Source organism: Patella vulgata, chromosome 5, assembly GCF_932274485.2.
Source record: "Patella vulgata chromosome 5, xgPatVulg1.2, whole genome shotgun sequence".
Lineage (NCBI taxonomy): Eukaryota > Metazoa > Mollusca > Gastropoda > Patellidae > Patella > Patella vulgata.
In genome coordinates this window covers 46022196-46048331 of record NC_065883.2, presented here as the reverse complement: position 1 = coordinate 46048331, position 26136 = coordinate 46022196, and positions in this window count along the sequence as shown.

The following is a 26136-nucleotide window of genomic DNA, read 5'->3' as shown; positions in this document are numbered from 1 at the left end:
TATTCGATTTTCATACAATTTTCATCGTGTGATACCTAATGCCATTTACAATTTCATTCAAGTAATTTAATATTTTCATTATCACCGGAAGTAACGTCATTTTGGCAAAAACGGTATTTTTAGCCTTTAAAACGGATATTTTATTCAAATGAGTCCGATTTGTAATGTTTTTAAGATTTTGATATTTCATTCCAATCAACAAATAGATTGAACCCATACGATCATACATTTACCACAAAATGGTTTCTAACTTGTACGGTTGCAGAGAAATAGACGATATTCTACAAGTCACTGTTCAAGGTTTTTGGTCTATGAAAGTGGAAATTATTATTCGATTTACATAAAATTTTCACCATGTGATGCCTTATGACATTTCTGATTTCATAACATTTTCATTATCACCGGAAGTAATGTAATTTTGTCAGGATCACTTACATGTAACAAATGTATACAATGAATTGATATTGCTGGATTTTGTTGATTCTGTGTACAGTTTATTTGATGTGTGTAATGCTTATAATGGAAACCTGTTTAATGGTTTCATCGGTACAGGAAGTGACATATGTTCAATGGTAACGGGGCACCTGTGAAACCCGTCATTACTGCGTCGCAGTTCTAGTTATTATTTTTTTTTTCCGTTTTGCCTATTTCTCAGCAACTATAAGAGATAGAGGTCTGAAGTTTGATTTTCTCTTCGGAAAGTGGGTGGTAGTTAGTGCTTAAATGTAAAACGAAATTTGTGCGCATAGCGGAAATGCCTCAAATCTTTAACGTGCACGAAAATTGAAAATTGGCCATAATTTTATTAATACTCACTCGATGTTTGAGATAAGTACATTTTTGGATAGCGGGAGACATTTCCGAGAACATAGCAGTTCAAAAACGTCAAATTTAGAAACTTTGTCGCTTTCATTTTTTTGGTGAAAATTGGTAAATTTTCAAAATTTTCTAAAAATTTTATTTTTGGGAATTTTGAGATTTCAGTTATAATGTTAACTTTAATTTTTCACTTTTTTTTAGCATTTTGGTCAAATCGTAGAGTTCTTATTTTTTTAAAACGGCTTCAACGATTTTTCTGAAACTTCAGGAATATGAACTTGGAGGACCAAACCAGTCGATGAACTATAAATGAAAATCCTCTAATCACCGGAAGTAGTCAAGAAAGGTATCCAAACTTTGACAAAATTGTGAAAAATGGGTGCCTGTGCGGAAAATGCGATGTATCAATTGTGTTCTTGTCGATTAGTTAAAGTTAAATTATGGGACTTTGAAAAGTAACGTTTTTTTACGATTTCGAGCAACTTTGGACGCATGTTTCTCGGAAACGCCCCAAACGATTTTTTAAAAACTTTCTCAATCGAGAGGCTAATGGCTACTCTGTTTCGTGAAATCACTGTATCATTTTTTGAAATGTCAGGGGTAGCCGAAAAAAGAGATCGAAAATCGAAAACGTCGAATTTTTACGATTCGGAGCATTTTTAGAGGCCTATTTCTCAAAAAGTCAACATAATTCTTTTTTGGAACTTCTTCTACAGAGAGGCCTATCGGTAGTGTTATACATAAAACGATTGTACACCAGTCCCAAGTATCAGGAATAGGAGAACAGAGGGATCGAATATTGAAAAAGACAGCTATCATTGTTAAGCGAAACATAGGGTGGATACAATCTGTACGTTTTGTCAACGTATGGAGCCTGTTCAAGAGTGTTTTTTTCTTTCACATTGACGATATTTTGATTTAAAATTATCTCAACTATGAGTGTTTACTTCTATCCAAAATATGGGTTTAGTGACCCCGTAGCAGAAATAGTTGATTGCAGTGTGAAATAATTAGTCTTTGAATTAATATTGTTGCTTCTTTGTCAAGATTATCTTAAAACCGTAATCATCTAGACAGAAATGGACGGCTCGTGCTGTTTATAAGCAAATCCAATTTGCCAAATATATGCAGTAGTATTGTACAGATGTATCGAATATTGCACCTCTGATAAAGGCATGACGTTGATTGAGCATGGAATCTATCTGAAATTATTATTAAACTTTTATATGTTAGTGACGTCAAATCTTTTACGTGCACGAAACCAGAAAATTGGCGATATTTCATTGAATATTCAATCAATTTGAACAAGTTACATATTTGAGTAGCTGACATGAACGCGATTCCGAAGTCCCGTGTACAAATTGGTGTGATCGTAAAAGATCCCTTGGCAGTTGGAATTCTATATAAGAGTAGACTAGCGCCGCTGTACGAGCATGTTTAGATGTCTTTTTCTGAAATGGGCAATATTTTTTGGGGGAATTCCTTCTATAGAGAGCCTAACCACCGTACAACGGTCAAAAGTATCAAGAGTGGCCAAACAAATGGCACTGTATATCGACAAAAGTCCGAAATGGTCATAATCGGAACGTTTTGCATACGTATAAAGCATATATAGAGACTTTTTTTTAAGTGGCAATATTTGAACTAAGGGTATTTTACTGTCAACCCAAAATATGGAATTGGTGCTTCTAGGCTGAAAATAAGTTATTTTAGTAAATAACATTTAGTCGTAGAATTATGTTCGAGGTCATTTGTCTACATGACGTCATCACTTGATACCATTGAAAATAAAGGAATCCGATGGGGCTATTTATAAGGAAGTCGCCTTATTCTCATCAAAAATGAAAATCTAATTCTTGTAAGTATGTTTTAGGTTTTCCTGGTTATCTTAGACCTAAGATTCCTTTTTTTGTATCATTCGGAAAACTGTTTTGTTTATTCCTTTTCTAATTCGTGTGGATCTTTGAAACTGTGACAGGTAGAGTTCTGAATATTGATTTTCACATGTTTTAAACTGTTAGTACTTATAACTATGGCGAAAGTTATGAACAGACCCGAAGTGAAGTAAATCTTTAACATGCACGAAAATTGAAAATCTGCCATTACTATGTTAATTTCCAACCGATTTTCGAAAAAGTTATATTTTTGTACAGCTGGGGATATTGCGGATACGATAACGACCGAAGTGAGATATCGTTTCGTTCTCATTTTTCCTTCAAAATTTGAAAATTTACTAATATTGTTATTTCTTGGAATTTTGAGTTTTCGATTACATATTTGGATTTTCGGCATCTGTTCGATTCTACCGATCTAGGATTATCATGATGTGAATTGTTCAGCTATATTTTTCAATTCCCTTCTCTATCGTAATGCGCATGCAAAGAATTTGTCAATATCTGAGTTATGCATATTTGTGTTTTTATTTGGGGGTGGGGGAGTGGCGGCGACAGTCTTTGTCATGGATCTGGCGACCGTGTGACGCCTTGGCTAGGGTGAAAGCCTTCAGTCTTGCAAGCAAGTCTAGTTAGGCTTTCACCTTCGGTAAAAGACTATTGTTATTACTAAGATTAATATTATTAAGCTTTCATATTTCATATGAAAGCTTATTGTTTCTGTTAAGATTATTATTATTATTATTATTCTTATTTCTCAGAATCTAACCATAGGATCTTTCTGAAACTTTTACCTATCCCCCCAAAAATGGGTGGTGGCTGTTGATTAAATATATTTTCAAAACGTTTTACGAATCCGAAATCACCGAACTTTACGAACGAATACATTTGACCTAAAATGCTGTAACTTTGTGACTATTTGACCTATTTTACCAAAGATACCATGAGTACCAAATTCCGGCGAGAAACTTTTCACGTCGGTACCTAGGTACCCTGAAAATTTCAAGGTGATACCTGTATTCTTTCAAGTCGTTTGTTCTTGGCACGGCACAGGGTCACCTGTCGATCTTTTTTTTCTAAATCAATTCACGGCTTCCATTAGGGGAAAAAAGTGGAATTTCGCCGCGACACCGGCACCGATTGTCCGAAAACCATGAAATTTGGACACAATACGCCCATTACCACCCCGGACTCTGTGCTTTACCCCCATTTTGGTCTCATTAAAAAAAAAGACTTTTAGCAAAAAAACGATTTTCGGAATTAAATATTGGCTTTAATTAATTTTGAAATTGCAAATGCAAAGAGATCACATGGCCTCTTCCGTATGTGATTGCTATTAGTACTATACACATTATCCTTAAAAGACATTTTTTTTAAAATGACCGAAACACTAAAAACCGAAATCGCCTATGTTGACTTTATCATACATTAAATATTATATGCATGCAGTTAATTTTTACACGCCCACATTGAAATGTGGTCGTATATTGTCGTGGCCCCCGTCTGGCGGGCTAAAGATTTTTTATAGAGAGTTGGCCATTCTTGCTATAACAGTTCAAAAGTAGATGATGAAAGAAGAATATATTGAAAATTTCAGTCAAATTACTTTATTCTGAACATAGTTATCATCGTTGTAATATTTGACTAGAAATGGTAGCGAAATGCGTCTTCACCTTGGCCGATCGTTTGATTGACAGGCGTTAACTCCACCTACATATCTCGATTATCAAGTTACTTTTTCAATGGCATACGGAAACGCTCTACAGCGGCCTCGCTAAGTACACTCTATCATTTAGCCTCGATCTAACTGACGTATTTTCATCAGGTTGCCCCATATTTGATTTAATCAATTAGTGAAATCCTATTTAAATCCGAGCTGTAGCCGAGCCATCCGTGGGTCTACAGAGTTTATTTTGGGCCTGTTGTTTAAATAAAGATCTAATTTATAATTTCTATAACATCTGAAGCGATTTCCGATAATTACAGTCAGAGTTATGACCCTTGATCACTTCAGAAATTCTTGTGGACACACTACAGGCTAAATTTAGTATCCGATCGACTTTTAATTTATACACAGTTTTTAAAGTCATGATTTTCAAAAATTTCCGATAATTACTGTCAGAGTTATGGCCCTTGATCACTTCAAAAAATCTTGTGGACGCTCTAGAGGTTAAATTTTACTAATTCTTTTTTCTTTGAGTACTTTGTAACATTTACTTCAAATCGCTGTGATTTCGAACCGGAAGTTAAGACCAACTTGACAACTGCTTTAATAGTTGCACGATTTTTGTGAAATTTAGTATGTAAGTAGATCTTATCGATGCGATTTGAAAGATTTCATTAGAAATGTTCTAAATTATCTCCCCTTGATGAAATTAAGGATCAAATTTTTAAAATAAATCGACGAAATATAGGTCTGATTGCCTTGAATTTTTTTTTCTGCACTAGCTAAGAAAGTACTGATGTGTACACAAAATATGAAGTCTGCCGATTTAACCGGAAGTGCCACCATTTTACGAATGCATTTGACCTACATTGCTGTAACTCTGTAACTATTTGACCTATTTTACTATTTTTTTTTCTTTGAGTAAATTGAAACATTTATTTTAAATCTGCAATTTCGGATTTTCGAATTTCGAAAATTCGTCTCTGTGATTTCGAACCGGAAGTTGAAACCAACTTGACAGCTTCTTTAATAGTTGCACGATTTTCATGAAATTTAGTATGTAAGTAGATCTTACCGATGCGACTTGACAGATGTCATTAGAAATTTTCTAAATTATCTCCTCTTGATGAAATTAAGGATCAAATTTTTCAAAAAAATAAACGAAATATAGGTCAGATTGCCTTGAATTTCTTTTTCAGACCAGCTTTGACAGTATTGATGTGTACACGAAATATGAAGTCTGCCGATTGAACCGGAAATGCCACCATCTTAAAACGTGAAAAATCCATAAGGCTTTTGAAATATTTTACTTACAGACATGGGAGTTACATTTTCTGAATCCTTGAAGGAATGCGAATGCTAAAAATCTATCGGATTTGAATTTTGATCTAGGTCAATTGATGGAAACCATTTTGAACTGAATATGAGAAAAAGTGAAAAATCGACGATAACGGACATGAAAATGAAAACAATAGGCCGTAGTTTGGAGAATAGTTATCCTATTTCGAAAATTAATACATCTCTGGATAGCCGGAATCAGGTTCCAATTAATGGTATTTGAAAATGTCACAATTTTGAATTTTGCCTTTTTCGTTTTTCGTGACGACAGAGTTTTTTACGAGTGAAAAATCGCATTAACTTCGCGAGTTTTTGACCGATTTTAATTGTTTTTTTTTTATCTTTTTGAGATTCTTTATATGACCCTTGACATGTAACACGAAGTGATTGTAAATATGAAAGCTAAAATATCTGCTTAGTTGATCTAGTTATTATTATTTTTTTTTTGCATTGGGGGAAGCTAGATCTCAGTAACTATAAGAGATAGAGGATTGAAATTTGATTTTCTGTCTAAAAGTAGTTTGCAGCTACTGTTTAAAGCTATTTCGAAATTCGGCGCATAGCGTAAATGAGTCAAATCTTTCACGTGCATGAAAATTGATAATCAGCCATAACTCCGTTTATTCTCAATCGATTTTTCAGATATGTACATTTTCGGATAGCGGGAGACGTTTCCTAGCAGATAACAGTTCAAAACTGTGGAATTTAGAAATTTTTTCGGCGCCTTTTTCGGCGACTTACTTAACGGCGACTCTCGCCTCGGAAGTTTATAGTTAGTTACATGCGCAATGGCTACATTTTACTTCTTGTATATAAAATGGAGGAGCTTTTGGATGAGTTAGGACTTGTAGGCTAGCCTACTTTCTGCCACAGATGGAGCAACATGTGGCAAACTCTTGCACAAAAGCATGTATGAGGTTTATCATGAAAAACTTGAAATACACAAGCTGGAAGTAGGGACAAGTAAACATGCAATTTTCGGCCCTACATTTCAACCTAACCGACCTCTCAAAATCATGAATATTCACCAAAACCTGGCAGAAAATGTATTTTCAAACCCCTTTCTTCGATTCTACACCAAAAATCGCCATACAAAAGGTGGAAAGGGAGAGAAAGACTAAAAATAATTTTCGCCCTACATTATGGCGTAGAAATATTTGGTGATCTGTGTGCGTAAAATGTAGCCATTGCGCATGTAACTAACTATAAACTTCCTAGGCGAGAGTCGCCGTTAAGCAAGTCGCCGAAAAATGCGCCGAAAAAGGCGTCGATTTTTTCGGCGACTTTTTCGGCGCGTGGCTTAACGGCGACTCTCGTGTTGTGAAAGTCGCGGGTCGCCTATAAGGTAGTACGACGAAAAAGTCTCCGATCGGCTCCTTTTTCGTCGTGCTGGATTATCGGCGACCCGCGACTTGTATCTAGAAACCCGCCGATCTAAATGGACGCTTTCAGCCACCATAAAAAGGCAATCTAATATTTTTTGGGGAACTCCTTCTATAGAGAGCCTAATTGATTGATCTGTGTATGAAAAGAGAGCGAGAGAAATGTGGTTTAACGTCCACTTGACACAAACTAAGTCATTTCAGGACTAACATATGGTTTAATTTTTGTTTATTTCAATAATTCACTTTCGCGTAGGGGTCTTTAGCAGTGGGAGGAAACCGGAGGACCCGGAGAAAATCCACGAGGTTCGACAGGCGACCCTACTCCTTGTCACGTACAACCGGGGAATCGAAACCCCGCCAGTTGACTCAATGACAGACCGTATGATACCGCACCCTACTCCTTGTCACGTATAACCGGGATTCGAAACCACGCCAGTTGACTCAATGACAGGCCTTATGATACAGCGAGTACATGCTAACCATTCGGCCATGAGTGGATAAAAACGGTACGTATTATCAACGTATAAAGCATATTTATATAATCGATAGACAATAGATTAAAATGTATAAGTGTTTTACTGTTAACCAAATTATGGAGTTGATGATTCTACAGTCAAAATATGTCATTTTACTATGTAATAGTTTCCCCTGAAATTAATGTCGCAGGTTTTATCTCTACATGACGTCATCATTTGATACCATTGAAAATAAAGCGATCCGATGCAGCTATTTATAAGGAAGTCGTCGTTCTCCTTACACAAGGTGAAACTAACGGGGATAAGTATGTCTTAGGTTGTGATATAAAAAAAAAGAGTCTTAGGTGGTGTTAGTTATCAATGACTTCACACTCCTTTTGTCCCATTCTAAAAACTGTTGGGTTTTTTTTTAATTCCTTTTCCAATTCCTGTAGATCTCTCAAACTGTAACAAGTAGAATTCTGAATATTGATTTTTACCATGTTTTTAACAGTTATTACTTTTAACTATTGCGAAAGTTGTGAACAGACCCAAAGTGATGTAAATCTTTAACGTGAACGAAAATTGGAAATCGGCCCTAATTATGTCAATTCCCAACCGATTTTCGAAAAAGTTATATTTTGGTACAGCCGGGGATATTGCGGTTGCGATAACGGCGGAATTGAGATACCTCTTTGCCATTCGAATGGCGAATATCATCTGCCCTCTGTATGTATAAAGAAAAGTTGATGTTGATAATTATGATTTAGGGTTTTAGTTGTTATCTGAAAAAACTCTTTTTGTCCCATTCGGAAAACTGTTTTTTTTTATTATTATTCCATTTACAATTCGTGTAGATCTCTGAAACTAACAGATAGAGTTCTGAATATTGATTTTTCCCTTGTTTTTAGCAATTATTACTTATAACTATCGCGAAAGTTGTGGACAGACCGGAAGTGGTGTAAATCTTTAACATGCACGAAAATTGAAAACCGGCCATAATTATGTCAATTCCCAACCGATTTTCGAAAAAGTTATATTTTTGTACAGCTGGGGATATTTACTAAAATTTACTAAAATTGTTATTATTTGGTATTTTGAGTTTTCGATTACATATTTGGATTACCGGCGTCTGTTCGATTCTATCGATATAGAGACCTTTTTTTAAGTGGCAATATTTGAACTTTTTTATTTATGAATATTTTAATGTGGTATTTTACCCAGGGTTAAAGAGTCATATGATTTGACCAAAAATGGCAACATTTTTCATCGTAATTTTCCTTGGCCGCCATTGGCAAATTCAGTTTTTCAGTCCTGGATTAATTATTTATTGCTTGATTTGTATAAAACAGTGATCCAAAATGTCATTTTTTTTTTGTTACCGGTAAAGTTACCTTTCGGCAACGGAAATGACGTAAATTTAGCAAAAACTACAATTTTGACAGTTCGGTACCACTTTTTGAAAGCAAATATTATTTTTTTCAAATCTGGTATGACTGAAAGTGTGTGCCCTGTCAAGGCGCAGAAAACAACGGGCTCAGTTTTTTTCATTTCGATTTCGTTTTCGGGTCATTTTGATTTAAGGGTGAAAAAAGGTGAAAAAGTGAGCTATTTAAAACCCATTCAGGCTTTTCATATTTTAAAATATTTCTTTGCAGCTTTCATAAACTTGAAGCATTAATCCATACGAAGAGAATCTATCTCAAAATTAGTTTGTAATGTGAGCAGTTGCCGAGAAATGGTCAATTTTGTATGAGTCACTCTTTACGCAATTGTGTCTGTAAAAGAGTCAATTATTATTGGATTTTCATAAAAGTGACACCATTTGATACATAATGTCAATTGTGACAAGTTCAACTCAATTTAACATTATCCGTCTGACCGGAAATGACGAAATTTGGGCAAAAACTGTATTTATAGCCTTCAAAACAAATAATTTATTCAAATGAGTCGTATTTGTTGTTTGTTTAAAATTTTGATATTTGATTCTAATTAACTAATAGAATGAACCCATACGATCATATAGATATCACAAAATGGTTTCTAACTTGTTCAGTTGCGGAGAAATAGGCAATTTTCAACTGGTCACTTTTCAAAGTTTTTTGTCCATAAAAGTGTCAATTATTATTCGATTTTCATGAAATTTTCACTGTGTGATACCTAATGCCATTTACGATTTCATACAAGTAATTTACGATTTTCATTATCACCGGAAGTAATGTCATTTTGGCAAAAACTGTATTTTTAGCTTCAAAACAGATATTTTATTCAAATGAGTCTGAGTTGTTATGTTTTTAAAATTATGATATTTGATTCCAATCAACAAATAGAATACACCCATACGATCATACAGATACCAGAAAATGGTTTCTAACTTGTACGGTTGTAGAGAAATAGACGGTTTTCTACAAGTCACTTTTCAAGGTTTTTGTCTATAAAAGTGGCAATTATTATTCGATATACATAAAATTTTCACCATGTGATTCCTTATGCCATTTCTGATTTCATAAAACCAATTGATCATTTTCATTATCACCGGAAGTACTGTACACTTACATGTAACAAATGTATAAAATGAATTGATATTGCTGGATTTGGTTGATTCGGCGTCCATTTTATTTGATGTGTGCATGGCTTATGTGGAAACCTGTTTAATGGTTTCTTTGGTACCGGAAGTGACATATGTTTATGATAACGGGACACAGGTGAAACCCGTCATTACTGCATCGCAATTCTAGTTTCGATTTCGTTTTCGGGCTATTTCGATTAAAAGGTGAAAAACGGCGAAAAATTACGCTATTCACAACCCATTCAGCATCTTCGTATTTTAAAATATTTCTTCGTAACTTTCAAAAACTCGTAGAAATTATTATTTTTTTTTTTCAATTTGATTTTATCTCAGAAACTACTTGTCGGATATATTCGATTTCTTCGGTTTTATTAGAAAAATGGGTGTGACTTAGAGATTAAAGCTATTTCGAACGTTCTGCAACAATGCGAAATGTCCGATTTTTGAAATATTGCCGTAATATTAAAAATAATCGTCGGATTTTAACATTGGATACATTTTGACATAGCCAGAAACAAGGCACATAGCTATGGTTCTTTAGATTTTTGATTTTCGACGATTCCTCGGAGATATTTAGGCGCCAAATTTTGAAAATTTAAATTTGTACAAAAAACTTTTTTATTTATGAATATTTTTATGTGGTATTTTACCCAGGGTTCAAGAGTCATCTGATTTGACCGAAAATGGCAACATTTTTTGTCTCCGTAATATTCCTTGGCCGCCATTGGCTAATTCAGTTTTTCAGTCCTGGATTAATTATTTATTGCTCGATTTGTATAAAACAAAGTTCATATCCTCCGTGGACCAAAATGGCATTTTTTTTGTTACCGGTAAAGTTACCTTTCGGCAACGGAAGTGACGTAAATTTAGCAAAAACTACAATTCTAACAGTTCGGTACCACTTTTTGAAAGCAAATGTTATTTTTTTTCAAATCTGGTATAACTGAAAGTGTGTGCCCTGTAAAGGCGCTGAAAACATCGGGCTCAGTTTTTTTAAATTTCGATTTCGTTTTCGGGTCATTTTGATTTAAGGGTGAAAATAGGTGAAAAAATGAGCTATTTACAACCCATTCAGCCTTTTCATATTTTAAAATATTTCTTCGCAACTTTAATAAACTTGTAGCAATAATCCATACGAAGAGAATGTATGTGAAAATTAGTTTGTAATATGAGCAGTTGCCGAGAAATGGTCAATTTTGCATGAGTCACTCTTTACGCTATTGTGCCTTTAAAAGAGTCATTTATTATTGGATTTTTATAAATGTGACACCATTTGATGCATAATGTCAATTGTGACTAGTTCAACTCAATTTAACATTTTTAATGTCACCGGAAATGACAAAATGTGGGCAAAAACTGTATTTATAGCCTTCGAAACAAATAATTTATTCAAATGAATCGTATTTGTTGTTTGTTTCAAATTTTGATATTTGATTCTAATCAACTAATAGATTGAACCTATACGATCATATAGATATCACAAAATGGTTTCTAACTTGTTCAGTTGCGGACAAATAGGCAATTTTGAACAGGTCACTTTTCAAGGTTTTCTGTCTATATAAGTGTCAATTATTATTCGATTTTCATGCAATTTCCACTGTGTGATACTTAATACCATTTACGATTTCATTCAAGTTATTTAAGATTTTCATTATCAACGGAAGTAACGTCATTTTGGCAAAAACTGTATTTTTAGCCATTAAAACATATTTATTCAAATGAGTCTGCTTTGTAATGTTTTTAAAATTATGATATTTGATTCCAATCAACAAATAGATTGAACCCATACGATCATACAGATACCAAAAAAATGGTTTCTAACTTGTACGGTTGCAGAGAAATAGGCGGTTTTCTACAAGTCACTTTTCAAGGTTTTTGGTCTATAAAAGTGGCAATTATTATTTGATTTACATAAAATTTTCACCATGTGATGCCTTATGCCATTTCTGATTTCATAAAACTAATTGAACATTTTCATTATCACCGGAAGTACTGTACACTTACATGTAACAAATGTATAAAATGAATTGATATTGCTGGATTTGGTTGATTCGGCGTCCATTTTATTTGATGTGTGCAATGCTTATGTGGAAACCTGTTTAATGGTTTCATTGGTACCGGAAGTGACATATGTTTAGGGTAACGTGGCACCGGTCAAACCCGTCATTACTGCTTCGCAGTTCTAGTTCTTCTTCTTATTATTAATTTTTTTTTCCACTTGAGCATATCTCAGAAACTATTTGTCGGATCGACTCGATGTCTTCGGTTTTACTTGGAAAGTGGGTGTGACTTAGAAATTAAAGCTATTTCGAACTTTCTGTGACAATGCGATTGTCCGAAATCACCGAAGTTGTCGTTTTTTTTAAATATTGCCGTAATATTAACAATAATTGTCGAATTTTAACATTTGATACAATTTGACATAGCCTGAGACACGGTAAATAGCTACGATTGTTTAGATTTTTGATTTTCGATTAATCTTTGAAGATATTAGGCGCCAAATTTTGAAAATTTAGATTTTGACAAAAAACTTTTTTATTTATGAATATTTTTTTATGGCGCTTTACCCATAATTATAGGGTCATGTGATTTGAGCAAAAATATGAAAGATTTTTGTATCGATAATTCAACTTGGCCGCTATTGGCTAATTCAGTTTATGGGTTCTAGGTTAATTATTTATTGCTCGATTTGTATAAAACAAAGTTCATATGCTCAATGGTGCAAAGTCTCAACTTTTTTATTACCGATAAAGCTTTCTGTCAGCAGCGGAAATGACGTAATTTTGACCAAAACTACAATTTTGGCTGTTAGGTACGTCTTTTCGCAAGCAAATATTATTTTTTTAAAATAAGTAAAAGGTAAGATGATGCGCCATGTAAAGGCGCAAAAAAAGTCGGAAGCAGTTTTTTTAATTTCAATTTCATTTTTGCGCCATTTCGATTTAAAGGTGAAAAACGGTGTAAAATTGAACTATTTACAACCCATTCAGGCGTTTCATATTTTAAAATATTTCTTTGTGACTTTCATAAACTTGTAGCATTAATTCATACGAAGAGAATCTATCTCAAAATTAGTTTGTAATATCAGCAGTTGCCGAGAAATGGTCAATTTTGCAAGTATCACTTTTTACGCTATTTTGCCTGTAAAAGAGTCAATTATTATTGAATTTTCATTAAAATGATACCATTTGATGCGTACTGTCAATTGTAACTAGGTCAAACCAATTTAACATTTTCAATGTCACCGGAAATGACGTAATTTGGGCAAAAACTATATTTATAGCTTTCGAAACAAATAATTTATTCAGATGAGTCGTATTTGTTATCTGTTTAATATTCGGATAGTTGATTCCAATCAACTAATAGAATGAACCCATAGGATCATATAGATATCACAAAATGGTTTTTAACTTGTTCAGTTGCAGAGAGATAGGCAATTTTCAACAGGTCACTTCTCAAGGTTTTTGGTCCATAAAAGTGTCAATTATTATTCGATTTTCATAAAATTTTCGTGTGTGATACCTAATGCCATTTACGATTTCATACAAGTAACTTAAGATTTTCATTATCACCGGAGGTAACGTCATTCTGGCAAAAACTGTATTTTTAGCCTTCAAAACAGACATTTTTAGCCTTCAAAACAGACGGATTTCTACAAGTCACTTTTCAAGGTTTTTGGTCTATAAAAGTGACAATTATTATTCGATTTACATAAAATTTTCACCATGTGATGCCTTATGCCATTTCTGATTTCATAAAACTAATTAAACATTTTCAATATCACCGGAAGTACTGTACACTTACATGTAAAAAATGTATAAAATGAATTGATATTGCTGGATTTGGTTGATTCGGCGTCCATTTTATTTGATGTGTGCAAAGTTTGTGAATATTTGTTTATCGGTTCCATTGGTACTGGAAATGATGAGTTCATGTGGAAATTTGTTTAATGGTTTTATTGGTACCGGAAGTGACATATGTTTAAGGTAACGTGGCACCGGTGAAACCCGTCATTACTGATTCGCAGTTCTAGTGATGATTGTTTTTACCAAAAAACCAATCATCCAACACATTGGCCGTTTTATTTTCCACTTGAGTATATCTCAGAAACTACTTGTCGGATCAATCCGATATTTTTGGTCTTAAGGGAAAATTGGCATGCGAAATGTCCGAAATCGCCGAAGTTTTTTTTATTCTAAATATTGCCGTAATATTAACAATAATTGCTGGATTTTAACATTTGATACATTTTGACATAACCAGAGACAGGGCACTTAGCTACGGGTCTTTAGATTTTTGATTTTCGATGAATCTTCGGAGATATTAGGCGCCAAATTTTGAAAATTTACATTTTTACAAAAAAAAAATTATTAATAAATATTTCTTTATGGTATTTTATCCAGGACTAGATTGAATATTTATTGTTCGATTTGTTTAAAACAAAGTTCATATGCTTCTTTTTCCAAAACATCATTTTTTTGCTACCGATAGAGTTATCTGTCGGCATCGGAAGTGACATAATTTTAACAAAAACTATAATTTAAACAGTTCGGTACCACTTTTTGAAAGCAAATATTATTTTTTCAAAATTTGATATTACCAATAGGATGCGCCATGTAAATGTGCACAAAACATCGGACTCAGTTTTCTTAATTTCGATTTCGTTTTCGGGCTATTTCGATTAAAAGGTGAAAAACGGTGTAAAATTAAGATATTTAGAACCCATTCAGCGTCTTTATATTTTAAAATATTTCTTCGTAACTTTCAAAAACTGGTAGCAATAAATCCATACGAAGAGAATTTATGTGAAAATTAGTTTGTAATATGAGCAGTTGCCGAGAAATGGACAATTTTTGCATGCGCCACTTTTCACGTTATTTTGCCTGTAAAGGAGTCAATTATTTTTCGATATTCATTTGTTTTTACCACAGATGCCTTATGTTAATTTTGACTAGGTCAAATCAATTTAACATTTTCATTGTCAGCGGCTGACACTTAGTTTTTAGTTTAAACAATATTTTATTCGTTTGAAAAGGATTGAACAACAGGCAAAGCCTATATAAGTTCTTTCCCAGGGATACAGAAAATAATAAACGATAAATATAACATATACGTAAAAATAAAATTAAATATAATAAATTGTAAAACCGAGCATATATACAGTTTCATGTGGAAATGATATATACGATGCAATTTTTGATATTATACAACAATATTATATAAAAGCGAATCAAAACCTTTGAGTACTTTTAATAAAATAATGGACTGCTTCAAAAATCAAGATATTGGAGATGTTCGAAAGATCTGTAGAGCCATTAAAATTAGATCTAGATTAATAGTTTCTGTGAATACCTTTAATGAATTTAATAGTTCGATTCTGATAGCTGAATAAGATGGACAAGAGAAGAAAAAGTGGAAATTATCTTCATCCGAAGAATTGCATTTTGGACATTTTTTTGATTCAGATAGGTAGTGGTGGAAAAGATGATTATTGAGATTACTAGATTTATTTCTTAACTGACAGTGAATGATATTTTTCTTACGGTTTCCATAATGAAAGTAACTAGGTTTTTTATGTATAGGATACTGACTCAGGAGACTAGACTTAAAAGTATTGAGAGACGGTGATAACTGCACGTGCGCAGGAAGACTATTCCATAGTTTTATTGTGTTTGGGAAAAAACTTTTTATATAAGAAGACGTTTTACATTTTGGTATTTTCAATTGATGGTTTCTAAGATTGTAATAATTTTTTTCGGGTTGTATTTCCATTAGAATATCGGATAGATACTGGGGACTATAGCAATTAAGGATTTTATAAAAATAGACGAGTTTATGCTTTTGACGGCGTTTGAACAGTGGTTCCCACCCTAATTCGTCATAAACATGTTTTCTGTGGGAATTTCGGCGCAGACCAGTTATGATTCTCCCTGCTTCTAGTTGGATATTCTCAAGTAATTCCGAATCTTTAATACTACAATTATCCCATATACTATCCCCATACTCCAAAAGAGGACGTATAAATGACGTAAATATCGTACATAACGTAGATCTGTTTAATTTAAATTTTAATTGGCGTATTATGTTGAATCTATTGCAAGCTTTTTTGTGAATTTTAGAAATATGTTCTGACCATGTTCCGTTTAGATGAAATGTTAGTCCCAGGTGGCAGTGTGACGAAACTTTATCAATAATTTTGTTTTCAAACATAAGATTAGGATGATTAGTTTTTTTACGTGTGAATATTAAGTTTTTAGTTTTATTTGGGTTAAATTTTATTTGCCATTTATTTGCCCACGTTGATATTAGCCTCAGATCACTATTGATTGAATTGGCAGTTTCTAAAGGGTTATCAGTAATAATTGCAAATAAGAACGTATCGTCAGCAAATAATCGTACATTGTTTTCTAGACTGTCTGAATACCATTTATATATATTAAGAATAGAAACGGACCAAGTATTGATCCCTGGGGAACCCCGGATTCAACTGACAAATAAGGTGATTGAAAACCCTCAAGGACAACACATTGTTTACGATTTGTTAAATAATTGTATATCCAGTCACATAGGTTTAGACTAACACCATACTGTCGCAGCTTATATATAATTCCCATGTGCCAGACTTTGTCAAACGCTTTAGAAATATCACAGAATACAAAGCTAAGCTCTTTCCCTTTATCTAGATTACTTATGATTATATTATATATCTCAAGAAGTTTGTTTATTGTTGAATCATTTTTTTTTAAATCCTGACTGATGTTTAGATAATAAATCATATTTTTTAATAAAGTTGTACAGGTGTTTTAGGATAATTTTTTCAAAAATCTTACAAATTGTGCACGTTAAGGAAATGGGGCGATAATTTTCTGATAATTGTGGATCACCCTTCCCTTTAAAGGCGGCTATGACATGTGAAGTTTTCCATATGTCTGGAAGTTGTTTAGTTATAAGGCACAGGTTAAATAGACGAGTTAATGGAATTACAATGGCGGGAGATATGTTTTTTAGAATTGGTGGGCTGATTTCATCTGGTCCTGGTGGCTTTGAAGAGTCGAGTATTTTAATTGATCTTTGACCTCTTGTTCAGTTACGATAAAATCATTCATTGTGATGTCAGAGCGTACATCAAAGGGAGGTAATTCATGTGAGGTATCTAGTTTTGAAACAGATGTAAAGTATGAATTTAATACCGTCGCCTTATCAAATGGATGATAATAAATTTTGCCATTGAAGTTAATTGGGGTTTGATTATTACTGTTTACGTTTTCCATTTTCACAACTGATTTTACTAATTTCCACCACTGATTTGATGTGACTTTGTGATTATTTATTTTATTAGTGATTTTTGATTTAAAATCATCTTTCGCTTGACGTATGAGTGAAATTACCTCATTTCTAATTTTACGGAAGTTTAGCCAATGGTTTGGGTTATTTGACTTTTTGGCATGCTTATGGGCTCGGTTTCCTTGTTCAATTTTTAGGCGTATGCAGTTGTTCATAAAAGGTTTATCGTTGGGTCTAATTGTGACTACTTTACTAGGAATGAATTTTGATGTGTTTTCGTCAAGGACATTTTTAAAATCATTATATAATTTGTTTATATCCTTACTCTTAAAAACCGTTGTTGACCATTCTATTTGTTTAAGAGAGTTACATAATCCTTCAAAATTAGCCTGGTTATAGTTTTTGATTTTCCGTCTATATGATAATTGTTTATAGGTGTTAAAGTTAATTTCTACAGTTATTAACGAATGAGTACTACATATAGGGTGCAATACTGTATATTTAGAAATAAGATACCTTTTATTTGTAATAAACAGGTCTATGCATGTTCCGGGATGGGTTGTAAAGTTAGTTGGTTCATATATGAGATTTACTAGATCAAAGCGTTGTAATATTACGTCTAGTTTTTTGGCATTACTGGAATTAGATAAAACATTAATATTAAAATCCCCTGTTAATATCAAGGGGAAGGGGGTACCGCTGTCTAAGGCTTTACTTATTGTATCATAAAATGAATCCCAAAAGGAAATTGGTGTGTTTGGTGGACGATATAGAACTCCTATTTGAAACGTACTCTTAGAATTACTAATACTGACAAAAATTATTTCTAAATCGTTATGGCGCAGGTCATTTCTTACATGAAAAGAAAGGTTACTTTTTATAAATATTATTATACCACCACCGTGTCTGTTTCGATCTAACCGTACAGGAGTATGATAACCTGGTAATCATACTCTGGAATCAGAAATAGAATGATCCAGGTGTGACTCAGTTATACATATAATATCATAATTACTTAATTCTGCTTCGATTGTTGATATTTTCGGTAATATACTACATACATTGTTATGAACAATTGATATTTTTTTCGAGACGATTCGTTTTTCGTTTGGTCCTGGGTTTGACTCAATACACCCCCTTAATAATAATGTCTTAATTAGAAGTAAAGATATTTTAGATACATATGTTAAGGTATTTACCTGGTATGCTATGACATGTGTCAAAATGTCCTGTTGATTTATAATGTAATGATACACTTTAATCATGTGTATCGGACACTATGAACATGGCCAGGACAGGACAATTCGACACATTACATAGCTTGTATAATGTATAAGTGATAACATTTCCACACACAAAGTAATTGTTAGAGACATTCGAACATATATACATGAGCTGGTTAACAACAGAATTATATTTACAATGGTTTGTTACATTAGCATGACACATTGAGTGTCCGCAATTGATGATCGAATCCGGAGAGAGGATTTTAATCCATTATTTTTCAAATTATTCTCCGTCAAAAATTGTGTAAATTTTATATTTTAAAAGTAGACAATTGATATGACTAAAAGTTCTATTGAGTTTATACCTACTAATTGTGATATTAAAGAGACAATAACACTCTTGCTGGCTTGACAGCTCCAGAAAATAAAAAAAATAGCCTTATTCTAAGTACTAGATGTGTTAGTGTCCTACCTGTTGTATAAATTATCCATTAAATCCTATTTTACTTGTCCAGAGGGGTCAAAAATATTTTTAAATCCAAGTCACATTTGAAAAGCTTTACGTTAGGCATTTCAAATGATTTAGTTGAATTTTTCCAATTTTTTAAATTAGGTGTGTTAAGATATAATTTGTACCATCAATTAATTGGAATATTGTAAACTAGTACAATTTGTTGACCAGAATAAAGATTGGGGAATATTATCCAGTTACAACAAGAGTGGTATTGAGCCTTTAAAGTAAATATATTGTACATTTCCACATATATTATTTGTTTCTTTAATACAGTACGTAAATGGCATCTAGTCTTAAGCTATAATATAAAAATAATCATATAAATATGATGAATATCAGCATGTAATACTTATATGATATGGTCATAGTTACATTTTATTGACTTTTTTTATCCATTGTACATGTCTGATATAGGTTTCATGTGCTTTAGTGTGGTTTCTGCTTATTTGCTTGTGTCGTTAACATTTTCTTTACATTAATAGCTTCAAAGAATCCCGAGTTAGTACCATGTTCAAAGTATATATATATATACATAACAGTACATAAAAATTACACCTCCAAACATAAATTTAAAAAAGAAAGATGGTTGAAACCGGTAAGAAGAACATAGCATATATAGCACAAATATAGCACAAATATAATACTAATATTTATATAATTTATATGGTTTCATATACGTGTAATGTTGGTTCGAAGAGAGTTACATAACTGAGAATCGCATTTAACATAATACTAACTAAATTCACCTTCACATTTCTGAGATACTTTGATTGTATTTTATTCTTTAGTTTAAACATTTTAATACTGACCAGCAATTTGCCATGTAATTATTTTAATCGGAGCTGTTATTAAACTAGTCAAGTTACCAAGTGCAACATTTAGAAACACTAATAATTGTAAATACATCAGTGAGCGATATTTTCAATAAGCTGCATGGTAGGGATATTTTGCTTGAAGAACACACATGACTCTCAATATTTTACGTTACTTTTGTTATGGCGATGAAAGTAGGATCACCAGGGTTAGTGAATACGTCGTATATAACATTCATAATTGTCGTTTACCCTTAGTGTGATAGGTGAGGTTGTGAGCAAGGGGGTGGGATGTTGAAGAACGATAGAATAAAAAGCGGATAGTCTTATTTGGCTCCGCGAAGCTTCGAACAGTATGCATTATGTTCAGTCATTGGTTGTGCTTTGTCAACGTGCAAAAATCTGACCAATCGCAAGATCCATGAACGCTCTATTACACACATGAAGTGATTAAACAAATATCTAATATCTTTATTACACGACATTTTACTTATCATTTGACAAAACACTTATAATTGCGTTTATAAGTTGGTCGTTTGATATAATATATGGCAAGAATGATACTATAACCAGTATCAACTATGATTCGTTTGAAGATGAAAATTAAGAACTGGGATTCCCATTTAGCCCCGCGAAGCTTTAACTTCGGTCAATGAAGTTCAAACAGCACCCGTTGTATTTTATTGAATCTGTCCAACTGAAATGTGAGTGGAGTTTTACACAATTGGGATAATTAAATAAATATCCAAAAAATTATAACATAGACTTTTTCTTACATTTAGGATAAACGCTTATATTTACATTAATAATTAGGTCTTATGAGACAATAATCGGACATTAAATGGAAATAATTAAGTAATAGTAATTATTCGAATATTACCAGGAATATGTAACAAGATGAGAAAATATTTAAACGTGAACAAGGAGATTTTAAATTACACAGTTTACCATATTTTCGGTGTTGATGTGAGGAGTCCGAAATCTAACAGTGATTGTTGTTTCATATTATCAGTTAATGTCTGGATTGATGGCAAGTTAGTTTTTAGGGCTTCAACCTGATTTCCGTATTTATAAAATCATTAATGATCTGATACCTGCGTACCTAAAAGACTTAATACTGTACCGACCCAATAATTATCATCTTCGTAACAATGACAATCTTTCAGAATACCAATGTAGAACAAAAATGTTTTCGAACTCTTTCGGACCCTCATCAACAAAAGAATGGAACAAACTTGATATCTATATTAGAATTTCTCCGTCTCTCACTGCTTTCAAACACAATCTAAAACTAAACGATCCTATTATTCCAAATTCATTTCTACAGGGCAAAAGAAAGAACCAGATTATACATAGTAGATATATCTCCGAGGATCCATTATGCAGCTGTGGTCACCGCTTTGAAGATTCTGAACATTTTCTCTGCTGGTGTCCACTGTATTCAGATGCACGGAAAAACACTATAAATCTTTTACCATCTCACCAGCAAACTATTAAACAACTTCTTTTTGGCATAGAAAATCAGGCTACATCAATAACATCTTTAAATTAATTCATGAATACTTCGATTTCACCAGACGATTCAATATCTGATTTACTCAGAACAATTTTAAAATAACACTTTCTCTCTTTTTCACCTGTTATAAATAGTGTGTATATAACTTATCTAATTTATATGTTTTTCACCATTATTTAATAGTTTGTACATAGCAGATCTGTTTATTATATGTTTTATATTCTTTGTACGAGGAGAGGGTTGATATAGGCTATGTCTGTTCCCTGATCCCTTTTCATAAATTTGAAATAAAATATTGTTTACAAAAAAAAGTAATTACGTGGGGGGGAGGTATTCAATGTCTAATTACGGGTCTAAATACAAAATTCCAGATATCATGCTACATATCAGTAGAAAGCACATTCACTGCTCTTTTCAAAAATATATAAATAATTTTCTGGCACATTCATATTTACTTGCCTTGAGAGGTGATCAAAGACGAACGGTACAAAAATCTATTAAATGATGGGGGGGGGTATTTAAAGTAAAAATACGGGTCTTAAAACGAAATTCCAAATATCATGGTACATATCAGTAGAAAGCACGCTCACCGTTCTTTTCAAACATTAGATAACAAACCTTATCTCTCAACCCTCCGTGTTTCGAGATAAGAAATGGTGCTATTAACTTCAACGTAACAAAATTGACAATATTTTTAATCAAAACAACGATTGATTATTGTTATTTATAATATTTCTGCCACAACCAAATACAATTAAGCATATAATCCTACCTGAAACGGGTACAAATCCCCTCTTTTTAAATCAAAGCCACAGTAGATTGCTTTTTCCGACATTTTAAATTTACGTCTGTAACACATAAAGGCCTCGTGTACAATAGCCAATCAAAGTACTAATCTGATCAGAGTTGCGCAGTTGTAATACGCCGTAATTATGAAGGTCCGAATCAATTTTGATAAAAACAACGCTTGATTTACTTTATTGTCAATATTTGCTGATAAATGAATGTTGTTTCAGTAGATTGGACTGCGTATGTGTAATAAGTACTAATAGTATAAAATTAACTTATTTTTAAGATGGCACATACATTTATAAAGAAATTGAGTTTGCCACTTGGAACTAAAGGCATCCAATCGTAGCTAAAAACAAGCACATCAGTATATCTCGGCGTTTTTAGGTACGTTCTCGTAGCTATTCAAACATATAAATAATTTTCTGGCACATTTATATTTACATGCCTTAGAAAGTGAAAAGTGTGTGTTTGTGTGTGTGTGTGTGTGGGGGGGGGGGGGGGGTATTTGAAATAAAAATGCGGGGATTTATCCAAAATACCGTAGATCTATACTGAAAAGTAAAGTCAATCCTCTCTTGAAATGTATTTATTATATTTTCGGCGGAATGCATATATACTTTTTAAATTCAAATTGATACAAGTTTGGTAGCCTTCACTGGCTGAATTAAAGATAGTGTGGGGGTGGGGCGAGTGTTTAATGTCAAAATACGTGTCTTAATACGAAATTCCATTTATTGTGTCGTACATCACCGGAAAGTAGGTTTCTATGGCTCTTTAAATCTACTTGTTATTATCTGGCACATTCATGATTACATACTTTAGAAGAGATAAAAGCATTTTTATTTTGAGCAAAGAAATGGGTTACTAAAAATAGACTACTTTCAATTCATTTTATTTATCGAAGGCTCGGATCTCGGATTAGCCCATACCGAGCACGTGATTTCACTGAAGTCATGGTCATCCAGCGAATTTGTAAGTGACGGCCAACTTGATTCGAAGTTAGTGAAGGGTGGGTATTCTTAGTAAAGGATGAGAAAGTGACGGCTGACTTGATCTCGGTCGTGATAAATGGCCAACTGTAGGAGAACAAGGTATCAATTTTAAAATTGTAAACAACATCAAACGTGATATGTTAGTCCCGAAATGACCTCGTTTGTGGACGTTAAACTCTATTTATCTCTCTCTCTCTTTGACTAAGTTCAATCACGAGCATATTTTGCGTAGGCGAAGTAATTATTAAGTGTCATCTATTTATTTTGAGCTATTTTGTAATTTAGATCCTTACATGGAAAATTACCTCATATGTACTTTGACCGTTAACCGTATGAAGTCAGAAACAGATTGTCCCTGTTATATTATAATTAGCTGCTAATTTTATTATTATACTAAACAGCAAAAAAAAAAAAACGTCAGTACGATTTGGAAATCAGAGAGGCACTTTAATCAAATCATTCTAGAAAACGACTTATTAAATCAGTGATTCTCAACCAGTGTGCCACGGCACACAAGTGTGCTGCGAGGTCTTCCTAAGTGTGCCGCGAGATCTTCCTAAGTTTGCCGCAAAAGTGTTTCGCGGCACACTAAGAAAACGTGAAAAAACAGGTGATCCCAATTGAGTATCCACTGATAAGTTCATAGCTGTGTTTTTCGTCATTTTGTTTGAGTCATTCTAAGTGTTTATGACTAGTCTCCGTCTACGGTTGTATGCCGTCTGACTTAACCATCTTTTTATATTGCAAAATTCAGATATTTTTCATATATATTTAGCCAGGTGTGCAGCTATTTCTTCGTGCGTTCCAAGGTGTGCCGTTGGCAAAAAAGAAGGTTGAGAACCACTGTACTAAATGGATCAAAGCAATTCTTGGTGAACAGTATGTTGACACATTAGTTAACACATTAGTGATTAATTCATCACAATTCCAAGACATCACGAGAAGGTTTAGAGTCTGTACACAGACTATACATCAGTATCTGGTGTGTCCAGCGTGAGTGTCAATAACAGCAGCGCAGCGTCTGTACATGGAGTGGACCAGACGATTGATGAACGCCATTGGCACCCGGAACCACACTCTCAGAAAAGCCTGGCGCAATCCATCGGTTTAGTTTGGTCTCGGTACGACGTTATTAAGTCTACTCTGAATTTCATTACAAAGATGTTCAATCGGGTTTAAGTCCGGACTAAGGGCTGGCCAGTGCATAACGTTGACACCGTTCTGCTGTAGAAAGTCCCGAGTAACTCTGGCGGTGTGGGCAGCGTTGTCATGCTGGAAAACGTTGTTTCGATGACGTGCGAAATGTGGTATGGCGTGGGGTCTGAGAGCTTGATCGATGTAGCGCACTATACTGTGATGCCGCCCCCTTTCCCTGGACCAAGATTTTGGAACACCACAGGGCCCAATCTCGGGGTCAGGCCGATTCCACCCCAAACCATTATGCTTGGACCTCCCCATCTGTCTCGTTCCATGAAACATTGGTCAGAATAACGCTGGCCACGTCGACGCCATATTCTGGTCCTGTCATCTGCAGTTGATACGCAGTACCGACTCTCATCTGTGAACAGAACAGTTCTCCAGTTCTGGTGTTGTTGGGCAAACTGTAGATGTTCATGTCGATGGCGAGGAGTGAGGATCGGTCCACGGTAAGGTCTACGGCATTGGATGTTCTCTCTGGTGACACGTCGGCGCACTGTATTGGTACTGGTGGGTCTTCCGTGTGTTCCCACTGTCTGACGTGCTGTCTCAGATGCCTGTGTGAAGGGATTCGGCACGTACTGTCGCACAACATTGTGGTCTTGTCGCCTTGTGGTAACCCTTGGTCTACCAGTTCGGGGGCGATCATCCGTGGTGTTGGTGGCCCGAAAGCGTTGCTGAAGCCTGTAGATGGTCCGAACATTGACCTGGAAGTGATTGGCAACGGTTTGGGCAGTGTGGCCAGCGTCGAGTCATCCAAGCGGCTGGTTTCCCTGAGCTGCCGTGAGTCGTGGCATGCTGCTGACGTTGAAGTGTGAATGATTCAACCAGGTATGGGGGTGCATTTTATAGGGCTGGTCCCGGTGAACAGCACGTGCAGCATGAGTTACATGAAAATCATGAAGAACACATTAACATCTCAGAAGTCAGGTTCCGTTTTTGAGAACATTTCCTGAGTTCAATTCTGTGTTTCGGAAGGAGCCTTATTGCTCAGGTAAAGTTGAAAATGTGGTCAAAAATATACAATAAAAACATTTGGCAAGGGTTAGGGTTGCCAACCTGACGTTTCTTTTGCTGCTTAGAATATATCACACATTGTATCAGTAATTATTGTAGACTAGCATTATACTGAAAACAAATTCTTTACCTTAAAGATAAGTTCCCAGAAAAGTATTTATCGAGTGGTTATTTCCAATAAAAGTATGGCAATTTTGGTATATACGGAAAGTAGAGATATCCAATCTTACTAGAAAAATACTGGATTCCCTGAAAATTACTCATGGAGCGTATACAGGACAAAAATGTAAGGGTTCCCCTAATCAGCCCGACGATTAGGAATACCTACACGCGTGACGTCGAAGGTAGCACGCGAAGATTGAGCGTTGTTGTACATGTTGATAAACTTAATGAAGAGTTAGACGTACAACACTTTCTGAGATAAAAAATCACGGAAAAAGACGCGGACAGTGGATAATCCGAGAATTTAATTAGGATTTGATATTTGTAGTAAATAGTTAGCGATAAAAGACAACATCGTCTTGTGTATACAACGAATTCTCCTCCGACTTCGCCCCCGTTGCTATAAGTACCGAGAGAGGTAAGTCTGCGATATCCCCTCGGTGGAAGCGGACGTAAAATACAACTAACTAACAACAGTCACGTGACACAAACACGACCTC